Raw genomic sequence first — 12,147 nt, 5'->3', positions numbered from 1 at the left:
TAGTTAGTGATTCCAGTAGTGCTGAGAACTGCCTGGTGTATATCACTGCTGATGGACTGATCAGGCTTGATCCAGAGATTGTGAAGGATCTGGTACTCTAAGACTCTGTGCACGTGGATACTACAAAGGAGCCCTGTTGTGAACTACACTTTGAGACTGATATTGATTCTAATTCTTGCTTACACCTGGATGTGCTGGAGAGCTTGGTGAGAAGGAGAAGCTGATCAAACCCTGTGGCCGGAGATCAGGGTCTAATTAAAGGTTTAGTTTGTGAACTGTTTGTATATGTATTAAGTCTGAGAGATTTCTCTTTGCTCTTGTAAGAAGAGAAACTGTACACTGCATAGGTAATGTGTTGGTTAAATATATATGAGTGTTCTCTAAGGGGAAAACAAGGGTACCCAGAACCCATTGTATTAGTGTGGGAGGGGGGTGTAAGGTTATATTCCTGGGAGGACCACGTGCCACGTCCGCAGTAACATCCTGGGTAGGCCCTGTACTGAATAAGGGTGGGAGCTGCATAGCCCAGGGGTAGTTTGGCTCATTCCCGCGAGATTGGCACTTGGGCTCTCTCGGGCTGCATAACTTGTATTTTGTGTTAGTGGCTGTTGTGGCCCATATTTTGTAGAATTGTTTAACCCTGTCATTTTTGTGACCAGTATAAAGAAAGTTATTTGCCACTATACAAGGTTGGAGTCATTCATAGCAGCGCCGTATTCCTCATACACATTCGACCGGCGTTCCGGTCATTACATTTCCTTGGTCCAGTCTGGAACTTACCTCTTCATGAAAGCTGATCAGATTAGTTTGACAGGAACGGTGCCTCGTCAACCCATGTTGAGATTGGGTCATGAGGTTATTCTTCTTCAGATACTCTAGTATAGCATTCTCTTAGAAAATCCTCCAGGATCTTACCCACAGTAGAGGTTAAGCTTACTGGCCTATAATTTCCAAGTTCGGTTTTTGTCCCCTTTCTGAATATTGGCACCACATTTGCTATACGCCAGTCCTGTGGTACAGATTCCTGTTATTATGGAATCTTTAGAGATTAAAAATAATAGTCTATTTATGACGTTACTTAATTCCTGCAGTACTCGTGGGTGTATGCCATCCGGGCCCAGGGATTTGTCAACTTTAGTGATTTTTAGACACCGCCATACTTCCTGCTGGGTTAAGCAAGTGACATTTAATGGAGAATTTTTGTTAGCTCTGATCATGATCATGTTTTCTGTCATGCGATTTTCTTGTGCAAATACTGTTGAAAAAAAATCATTGAGCGTACTGGCTTTTTCCTCATCCTCATCCACCATTGCACCCAGACTATTTTTAAGGGGGCCAACACTATCATTTTTTAGTTTCTTACTATTTATGTAGTTAAAGAATATTTTGGGATTATTTTTACTTTCTCTGGCAATGAGTCTCTATCTCAATGTTTGCTGCCTTGATTTGGTTTTTACAGAATTTATTTAATTCTCTGTATTTATTTAATGCCTCATCACTACCTACTTGCTTTAGTTCTCTAAATGCTTTCTTTTTGTCACTTATTGCGCCCCTTACAGCTCTATTTAGCCATAGTGGTTTCCTCCTATTTCTAGAATGCTTATTCCCATAGGGTATACAATGGACACAGAAAGTGTTCAGACCCCTTTAAATTTTTCACTCTTGTTTTCATTGCAGCCATTTAGTAAATTCTAAAAAGTTCATTTTTTTCTCATTAAAGTACACTCTGCACCCCATCTTGACTGAAAAAAACAGAAATGTAGAAATGTATGCAAATTTATTAAAAAAGAAAAACTGAAAGTTCTACAAAGTCAACTATCACTGCAGCACTCCACCAGTCAGGCCTTTATGGCAGAGTGGCCCGACGGAAGTCTCTCCTCAGTGCAAGACATATGAAAGCCCGCATAGAGTTTGCTCAAAAATACATGAAGGACTACCAGACTATGAAAAAAGGTTCCTCTGGTCAGATGAGATGAAGATAGAACTTTTTGGTGATAATTCTAAGCGGTATGTGTGGAGAAAACCAGGCACTGCTCATCACCTGCCCAATACAATCCCAACAGTGAAACAAGGTGTGGCAGCATCATGCTATGGGGGTGTTTTTCAGCTGAGGGACAGGTCGACTGGTTGCAATTGAAGGAAACATGAATGCGGCCAAGTACAGAGATATCTTGGATGAAAACCTCCTCCAGAGTGCTCTGGACCTCTGACTTAGCCGAAGGTTCATCTTCTAACAAGACAACAACCCTAAGCACACAGATAAAATAACAAAGGAGTGGCTTCAGGACAACTCTGTGACCATTCTTGACTGGCCCAGCCTGGGCTCTGACCTAAACCCAATTAAGCATCTCTGGAGAGACCTGAAAATGGCTGTCCACCAACGTTCACCATCCAACCTGACGGAACTGGAGAGGATCTGCAAGGAACAATGGCAGAGGATCCCCAAATCCAGGTGTGAAAAACTTATTGCATCAATCCCAAGAAGACTCATGGCTGTACTAGCTCAAAAGGGGGCTTCTACTCAATAAAAGTAGGGTCTGAATATTTATGACTATGTGATATTTCTGGTTTTTCATTTTTAATAAATTTGCAAAAATTTTTACATTTCTGTTTTTTTTCAGTCAAGATGGGGTGCAGAGTGTACTTTAATGAGAAAAAAAATGAACTTTTTAGAATTTACCAAATGACTGCAATGAAACAAAGAGTGAAAAATTTAAAGGGGTCTGAATAATTTCCGTACCCACTGTATATTGTGCAGAGGTCCTATTCAGGATGCTAACAAATGTCTCCCATTTGCTTTGTGTAGTTTTATGTCTCAGAATATCATCCCAGTTTATTGCACTAAGATCATCTCTCAACCGTTGGAAATTTGCCTTCCTGAAGTTTAGTGTACTTGTAACTCATCTGAGACATCTTATTATAGGATACATGAAAACTTATTATTTTGTGATAACTATTACCCAAGTGACCCCCAACTCATATATTTGATATGCGGTCTGGCCTGTTTGTTAAAATTAGGTCTAGCAGTGCCCCCCTTCTTGTTGGGTCCTGAACCAGTTGTGAAAGGTAATTGTCTCTCATAGTTGTCCAAAACCTATTACCTTTGCTGGAACTACAGGTTTCTGTTCCCCAATGTATTTCAGGGTAGTTTAAGTCTTTCATAACAATGACTTCTCCTTGAGTCGCTGCTTCATCTATTTGCTTTATGAGGATATTCTCCGCTGCTTCCATTATTTTTCGAGACTTATAACAAACCCTTATCAGTAATTTATTATCTTTTCCCCCTCCCCTTACCTCCACCCACAGGGACTCTACATTTTCATTAGATTCACATATATTCTCACGCAAGATGGGTTTTAAGGATGATTTTACATATAAACACACACCCCCTCTCGCTTGTTTGTACGGTCATTTCTGAACAGACTATAGCCCTGTAAATTAACTGCCCAGTCATGTCTATCGTCCAGCCATGTCTCAGATATCCCCACCATGTCATAATTATTTTCCAACAAAATTAATTCTAATTCCTCCATTTTGTTGGTGAGACTTCTGGCATTACTGTACATGCATTTTATGTATCTCTCTGTACCTCTATTCCTTCTTACTATATTGACAGTTCTAACCTCACCCTCAATTTCTTTATTTGTGCCCAGGTCACTATCTGCACTATCTTCCCCACCTATAAAATGAATACCCCCCCAAATCCCTAGTTTAAACACTCCTCCAACCTTCTAGCCATTTTCTCCCCCAGCACAGCTGCACCCTCCTCATTGAGGTGCAACCCGTCCCTAGCGTAGAAGCTGTAGCCAACTGAGAAGTCGGCCCAGTTCTCCAGGAACCAAAACCCCTCCTTCCTACACCAATTCCTAAGCCACTTATTTATCTCCCTAATCTCCTGTTGCCACTCTGGCGTGGCACGTGGTACAAGCAGTATTTCAGAGAATACCACCTTGGAGGTCCTTGCTTTAAGCTTGCAGCCTAATTACCTGAAATCATGTTTAAGGACCTTCCACCTACCTATAACTTTGTCATTTGTGCCAATGTGCACCATGACCGCTGAGTCCACACCAGCCCCTCCCAGTAATCTGGCAACCCGATCAGCGATGTGCCGGACTCGAGCACCAGGTAGGCAGCACACTGTTCGACAATCCCTGTTTTTGTGACAGATTGCCCTATCTGTTCCCATAATAATTAAGTCCCCCACTACCAGAACCTGCCTGGCCTGCCCTTCTCCCCTATTTCCCCCCTTACTGGAGCTGACACTCCTCTGGCTTTCAGAGGACATGCCTTGCTGCAGCAGTGCTACCCCTGTACTGACACTGCCCTCATCTGCCAACTTTGCAAACTTATTGGAGTGTGCCAGATCAGGACTAGCCCACCTGGCACTCTTCCCTCTACCCCCCCTTCAAACTGTCACCCAGCTAGCTTCCTCGCTGTCCTGCAGCTCCCTACTACCACCTGTCCCCACATCTACCCCAGTGAGCAGCTGCTCAGTGAGCAGCGGATTCCTTTCCATATTGTCAATGGATATCAGTGTTGCCAGCTGCTCATTTAGATCCAGTACCTGGGCTTCCAAACGTACAACGTGCTCACACCTCGCACAGCAGTATGCACCCACGACCGGCTGCTCAAGGATTGCATACATGTGGCAAGATGTACACTGGATATCATTGTCAATAATGGAGCTCATATCCTAATGGGGATTGCAATAGACAGAAATGTTAAGTAAAAAGAAATGTAAAAAATTAATAAAATATAGACAGCAATTCAGTCCAAATTCCTCCCTTCCAAGCTTCCTAAATCCAAAGTTACTGAAAAACAAGGCACACACTTACTTCCGTTTGCACTTACGCTCCGGTCACACTCAGCTCGTTCACACTCATTGTGGTTAAGGAAGTGACTCGCCCCCTGGGCCGTGGGGCACTCGGATCCGGGCAATTAGGGAAACGATGGGAGTAGTAGTGGCAACCCGGTTCCGTGGCTCAGGGTGGTCAGGCCAGTGGTAGTCCGTTATATTGATTATGTCCAACTACGCCACCCGTGGATTGCGGTTATTAGGAACCGCCGCTGCATGCAGACCGCTGGGGCTGATGAGGTGTGCAGCTATGGTAGTGTGACTCCCCACGAGAAGAGTGCGGCCCCAGGGCAGTATAGTGGATGGTGGGAGTGATGGTAGTGCTGGAGGAGCAAGGAGCACACAGACAACAGGTTGCAGTCCAGGGTCTTTACTAAACAGGTAAACTGACCCACAAACAGTCCCAGCTAGGAGGGGACCTGGATGTCTGAGAGCAACAGGGAAATTGGCCCTGGTCAGGGTGAGGGTGTAGGCCTACCGTGCTTTCTGCGCTCCTTCTGGCTATCTCCTCTTTATAGGGTAACAGCCCATGTTTCCAAGCTTTCCGTGTATTCTCGCCTGTATGGCCTGCGACGTGGGTTCCTTTCTGCTCCCAGCCTTGTACGGCTTTACTGGTCCCTTCGGTTGTGGCAGGGCCTCCAGGCTTCTTAGGCCAAGGAAAGTACAGTCCCCTGCGAACTGGTTATCTGCTGGGGGATGTGGAATCCTTCCAGCCTCAGACACCAAAGTCTGGTAAAGCTAAGTCTTTCTCTGCCAAGACAGGCTCTCTTCGCCTCTTGTCTCTGGCTTGTGGCTCTCTCCTGCTGCCACACTTCCTCTTAGGTGCAATCAACTTTCTGTCCCTGCTCCACTCTGGGACACGTCTCAAAGCTGAGACAGGCAATCCAGTTCTCCCTAACCCTGCTCTCAGTACCAGCTTTTATAGGGGCAGCCAGCTCCCCCTACTGGCCTGAGACAGGAGGCATTGCATGCTAATGTTCCCCTGACCAGAGAACCTCCCCCTTGCTCTCAGACACAGCTTTATTACACTTGTGGCATCCAGGTAGGGTGACACATTCCCCCCTAGTGAAATTTAGTACTCCGGGACTAAACAATAAACAAAGACAATATGCATAACAATAAAACATTAATAGACAGACGGCGCACAAATTGAGTTCTTTAGGTCACAGTGTGGCCTGTGACCGGGTGTCCATATCACCAAAACAACGGGAGCCTTAAACAGGTGGGGGTCTGTCCTACCCCAAGTCCTTCACAGTCTTAGTTCATTCCTGGGTTAGGCTCAGAATGCAGTCCATACAAGGTCCCGGTTATACAAAGTCCATAACCTTTGAGTCCTTACGGTAGCTGCAAGAAACTGAAACACACTATTAATAAACATGCAGGTAACTTGGCAAACATTTCAACATTTGGCAACAGGGTTATTTACAATTTAGTGCATCCTATATTCTCCAGCGAGCGGGTATCTGCCCCTTTGTGCTCCTGGTTGACCTCCTTAACCCACTGTCTGGTGGTGGACCAACCTGGCTTTCCCCACTAGCGTTAGGGGTACAGCTACCAGCTGGGTGTACAGGTAGGGCAGGCAGCTGTCTGCGGGTTCTTTGGCTTACCGCAGGCATGGCAGGCTCACTGTCAGCAGAGGGTTGACTCTCCTGGGCTGCTGGAACAGGCTCTTCTGCCTCTGGAACCGCTTGCTCCTCTTCACCTTCCGGCTCTGGTGTTGGTTGTTGCTGGGCCGGTTGCAGGAAATGCAGGACAGGTACCACTATGGCATCATTTATGCGAGTCCAGGACTGAGGGAACTCTCCAAGAACGGTGCTGATCATTTCTTCCTTGTCCTCTGCGGGTTCAAGGTCACTCTGATCCTCTTCTGCACTACGGAGTTGCTCGGGGCACCTTTTGAGGTGGTCTCTGGAGACCACACTAGTGGTTTCTCCTCCGTCCTTGGTGATTACGCACACCTTTGGGTTGTCGTGGTCAGACTGAAATACGGTGTAGGGTTCCCTTTCCCACTGGTCGTCCAACTTATGTAGCCTTCTTTTTCGCTTTAGGACTTGCTCACCAGGTTCTAGGGGACCAGCAGGGGCGTGTTGATTGAAGAGTCTTTCTTGCTTCTCTCTCACCTGGGCCAGGCTCTTCTCCACACTCTCCTGTACCTTCTTGTACTGCAGTTGCCTTTCCGTATCCCAGTCCGCATCCGGGGAGGTGTCCTCAGGTATTAGGACTCCCATCTCCAGGTCTACGGGCAGCTTACCCGGTCTGGCTCGCATCAGGTAAGCCGGGGTGCAGTTTGTAGCGTTCACCGGGATGTTGTTGTACATGTCTACCAGGTCCGGCAATTTTTCTGGCCACAGGCTGCGTTCCTCCAGGGGCAACGTCTTCAGGAGATCAATGACTATATTGTTCATCTTCTCACACATCCCGTTGGTTTGGGGGTGGTAAGGCGTTATCCGTATTTTCTGACAGCCACAGAGGTTGCAGAACTCCTGGAAGATTTCAGCTTCGAACGCTGGACCCTGGTCTGTCAGGACCTGTTCCGGATACCCGTGTGGACGGCAGAAATATTGCTGGAAGGCTCTGGCCGCTGTTTGGGCTGTCAAGTCCTTTACCGGGACCACCACTAGAAAACGGGAATAGTGGTCCACGATTGTCAGGGCATAGATGTATCCAGACCGGCTTGGAGCCAATTTGACGTGGTCCAGAGCTACCAGCTCAAGAGGCTGCGTGGTGACGATGGGCCTCAAGGGTGTCTTCTGGCTGATGCAGTCCTTCCTCCTCAGGTGACAAGGGCCACAGTCTCTGCAGCACTTTTCTACTGCTCCTCTCATGCCGACCCAAAAGAACCTTCCTCTTAGTAGGAACTCCAGTTTCTTCCAACCGAAGTGTCCCGCTCTGTTATGGTAAGCTCCCAGGACCATGGCTGCATCTCGCCTTGGGACCACGACTTGCCAGGTCAGCTCGTGAGTCCGGTGGTTAACAATCCTTCTGCACAACTTGCCTTCGTAGAGGAACAGCTTGCTCTTCTCCTTCCATAGCTGCTTGGCTTCCTCTGGGGCATCTGGGTCTAGGCGGGCGTCTTCCCGGGTCAGCAGATCTTTCACCAGGCGGACTGCAGGGTCACTATCTTGGGTCTCGGCCCAGCTGTGGTGAGGTAGGGGATTCATCATCACAGTTGTTAGATCCTCCTTCTTCACGCGGTGAGAGTGTTGAGCGGCTCCATACCGGTGAAAGGCGGGGAGTTCTACCTCCTCCAGCTCTTCTGGGTCTTCATCACCTTCAGGTAAGTGAGGCATCCTTGATAGGGCGTCCGCATTGGCGTTGGTTTTGCCTGCCCGGTACTTGATCACGAAGTCATAGTTGGAGAGACGGGCCATCCACCGCTGTTCCAGGGCACCCAGTCTTGCATTGTCCAGGTGCGTCAACGGGTTGTTGTCCGTGTACACGGTGAACTTTGCGGAGGCCAGGTAATGCTTGAAGCGTTCCGTCACGGCCCACACCACTGCCAAGAATTCTAGCTTGAAGGAGCTGTAATTCTCCGGGTTCCTCTCGGTGGGCCTCAGCTTCCGGCTGGCGTATGCGATCACCCGTTCTCTGCCCTGTTGGTTTTGGGACAGTACGGCTCCCAGTCCCACATTACTGGCATCTGTGTGGAGAATGAAAGGCTGGCCATAATCAGGGTAGGCCAGGATCTCATCCCCCGTGAGGGCCAACTTTAGCTGGCAGAAGGACTCCTCTTCCGGTTTATCCCACTTGAAGGGTGGCTTTTGACTTCTGGACTTGGACTGTCCGATCAGGAGGTCCTGCATAGGAGCTGCCTTCTTAGTGAACCCGGGGATGAACCTTCGGTAGTAGCCTACCAACCCGAGAAACTGTCTCACCTCTTTGATGTTCGAGGGGCTTGGCCAGCTCTTGATTGCCGTGACCTTGTCAGGGTCGGGGGCCACTCCTTCCGCACTTACCACGTGCCCTAGGTACTGGACCTTTGGTTTCAGCAGGTGGCACTTCGATGGTTTCACCTTCAGGCCATAGCCTGCCAGGGCTTCGAACACCTCGGCCAGGTGCTTGAGATGGTCCTCGTAGGTCTTCGAATAGACGATCACGTCGTCCAGGTAAAGGAGGACCGTCTCGAAGTTTCGGTGCCCTAGACAGCATTCCATCAGCCGCTGGAAGGTCCCTGGTGCGTTGCAGAGCCCGAAAGGCATACAGTTGAATTCGCTCAGTCCCATCGGGGTGGTGAAGGCCGTCTTCTCCTTGTCAGCCTCTGCCACAGGAACCTGCCAGTACCCACTAGTAAGGTCCAAAGTAGAAAAGAAGTTAGCAGATTTTAGTGCGGCTAAAGACTCTTCTATTCTAGGCAGCGGATATGCGTCTTTGTGAGTGATACGGTTGATTTGTCTATAGTCCACGCACATTCTCATGGTGCCGTCTTTCTTTTTGACCAGAACCAAGGGGGCTGCCCAGGGGCTACAGCTGTCTCTTATGACCCCAGCTTCTTTCATCTCCCTTAGCATACCCTTGGCGTTCTGATAATGTGCAGGGGGTACAGGTCTGTGCCTCTCTTTTATTGGTGGGTGGCTCCCTGTGGGGATGTGGTGTTCTATCCCTTTTACTCTGCCGAAGTCCAGCGGGTGCTTACTAAAGACTCTCTCGTACTCCTGTACCACCCGGTAGACTCCTTGTTTTTGGTGCAGGGGAGTGGAGTCAGCACCCACGTGGAGTTTCTGGCACCAGTCCTCCTTTTGTTTCTGGGAGCCATTACCCTCCGCCTGAGGAGTTGGAGGCAAGGGTTCCACGGCCCTGATAGGTTTGTGTTCGACGACAAACAGTTTGGCGAGTGTAGCGTACCTGGGTAAGTGTACTTCCCTCTCCCCAATGTTGAGGATGCGGACGGGCACCCTCCCATGACGGACATCAACCACCCCCCGGGCTGTCAAAATGGTGGGCCTGCTGTCTGAGTACACGAGTTCTACAATGGCTTGGTAGTCTCTACCTCTCAACCCGATTGCAGTCCGACACCAGATCATCATTTCACTTTTGGGAGGCATGGAAATGGGGAATGGATCACTGAGTCTTACGCTACCGATCTCACCACCAGACAGTTCTACCTGCTGCCGTCTCATCAGGGCTTTTATCTCATTGTTGAGGACTCTCTGTTGGCTGGAACTAGCATTCACCGCCACCTGTTGTAGAATTACAATTACTTCTGAAAGACAATTTTCAATTATGTTAGTACCCACAGTTATTTTAGGGTGACTTTCATGACGGTCAATGTCCACAATAATCACTCCCTGTGCCGGCAGTTCAACTTTACCAATTTTAATGGTCATCTCCTTGAATCCCATCTGCGGCACGGGTAAGCCATTACTGGCGATGATGCTCAAGTTACTGTCTGGATACCGTGTGATATCAGCATCAGTCCAATACTGCTTAAAAAGTACATAAAGGATAGTGGTTACTTGTGACCCAGTATCCAGCAAGGCGCTCATGGGGATACCGTCCAGCACCACGGGTAAAACCGGGCGCCCCCCAACGTACTTATTACGCCAATTGTAAGGGCCTGGTGATCTTATGCCTGGGGGTTGGCCCTCTGCCCCAGGTTGGACCCGTTTAAATTACAGTACCTGGAAATGTGTCCGGGCTGGTTGCATCGACGGCAAATGGGCTGTCCATCCTCTGCGTAGCGGTCTGTGGGCCTCCCTCGGAACGACGGGATCCTCCTCTGTCGACGCCACGGGTCATCCTCCGGACTTGAAGCCAGCTCGATGGGTCTTGACGGGTCCACTTGCAACGCCCGGACGGTCCTGGTCAACGCCGCGATGCTCCTGGTCAGCTCCTGGACTTGGTGGTGCAGGCCTTTCGACGAGGCTTGGTTCAGGGCCTGTGCATCAGCCTCCACGGAGTCCATAGAGGAGGGCGCCGCCTCCTGGTGGTAGGTGATAGCAGGGCGCCGGGGGTTTATAGCGCCACTGGTTGCAGATTCACGGAGCACCCTTATGGCCCTGTCCTTAAATTGGGCAAAGGTCAGGTCGGGGTTCTGGAAGAACATGAGGCGCAGCTGGGCCCTGTGGGCGCTGGACAGCAGACCCTCTATGAATTGTTCTGTTAGCAGCTTATCGGTTTCCTGCACACTGCCAGGGTCAGTTTGTTGAATAGCCCTCAAGGCTTCCTGTAAATTTAAGGCATAGTCTCTGATGCTGTCCTGTGCCCACTGCTTACACCCATAGAACCTCATTTTAATTTCAGCGGAGGTACGTGTATCAAAGGTACCCCGCAGCCGGGCCAAAATACCCTTCACAGTCCCTTTCTCCTCAATGGGCCATGTTTTTACCTCCCTTTGGGCTGCGCCTGTTAACTGCCCTGTCAATATGCTGACCTTCTGTTCCTCTGTCAGGGGGTAAACTTGGAACAAACTATACAGTCTTTCCTTGAAGTCAGTTAGGGCATGGGGCTCCCCTGAGTACTTGGGCAGCCAGGCCGCTCCCGGGATGTAGGGTAAGGAAAAGGGCATAACCGCTGCTGCAGCTGCGTTGTTGGTAGTGGGCGCCTCTGTGTCTGACATCTTCCTCCCCCCCTAGTGAAGTGTGGCCTACCTTCCGACGATCCTATTCTGTAGGCCGCGGCTCCGCTGCTGCTCTGGACGAGGACCTGGCGTCGCACTCCGATGACGTCAGCGTCGCTCTCTCTCCCTTTCAGGACCTTGCGCAGCGTCGGTGCGTGGGGCGGAGCTTCGGATCTCACGCGGTTTTGACGTCCACGCCCCTCTTCTTCCCGCGCGGCGTCCTGTAGATGGCGTCCGATGGCGGGAAACAGCTGCAGATGGCGGGAAGACGGCAGAAGACGGCGGGAAACGGTCCAAGATGGCGTCTGATGGCGGGAATCGGCTCCGGATGGCGGGAAACGACTCCGGACGGCGGGAAACTTTGCCACAGGTAAGTTACGAAAGTCTTTTTCAGGCACGCAGTACCCGGTGGTTGCGGGCACGAAATCCTGCCGACTACGCCAAAGCTGACTCGCCCCCTGGGCCGTGGGGCACTCGGATCCGGGCAATTAGGGAAACGATGGGAGTAGTAGTGGCAACCCGGTTCCGTGGCTCAGGGTGGTCAGGCCAGTGGTAGTCCGTTATATTGATTATGTCCAACTACGCCACCCGTAGATTGCGGTTATTAGGAACCGCCGCTGCATGCAGACCGCTGGGGCTGATGAGGTGTGCAGCTATGGTAGTGTGACTCCCCACGGGAAGAGTGCGGCCCCAGGGCAGTATAGTGGATGGTGGGAGTGATGGTAGTGCTGGAGGA

This window comes from Phyllobates terribilis, unplaced genomic scaffold, assembly GCF_046119375.1.
Source record: "Phyllobates terribilis strain yellow unplaced genomic scaffold, ASM4611937v1 Scaffold_3__8_contigs__length_932513732, whole genome shotgun sequence".
NCBI classification, from domain to species: Eukaryota; Metazoa; Chordata; class Amphibia; order Anura; family Dendrobatidae; genus Phyllobates; species Phyllobates terribilis.
This window is presented reverse-complemented; position numbering follows the sequence as displayed.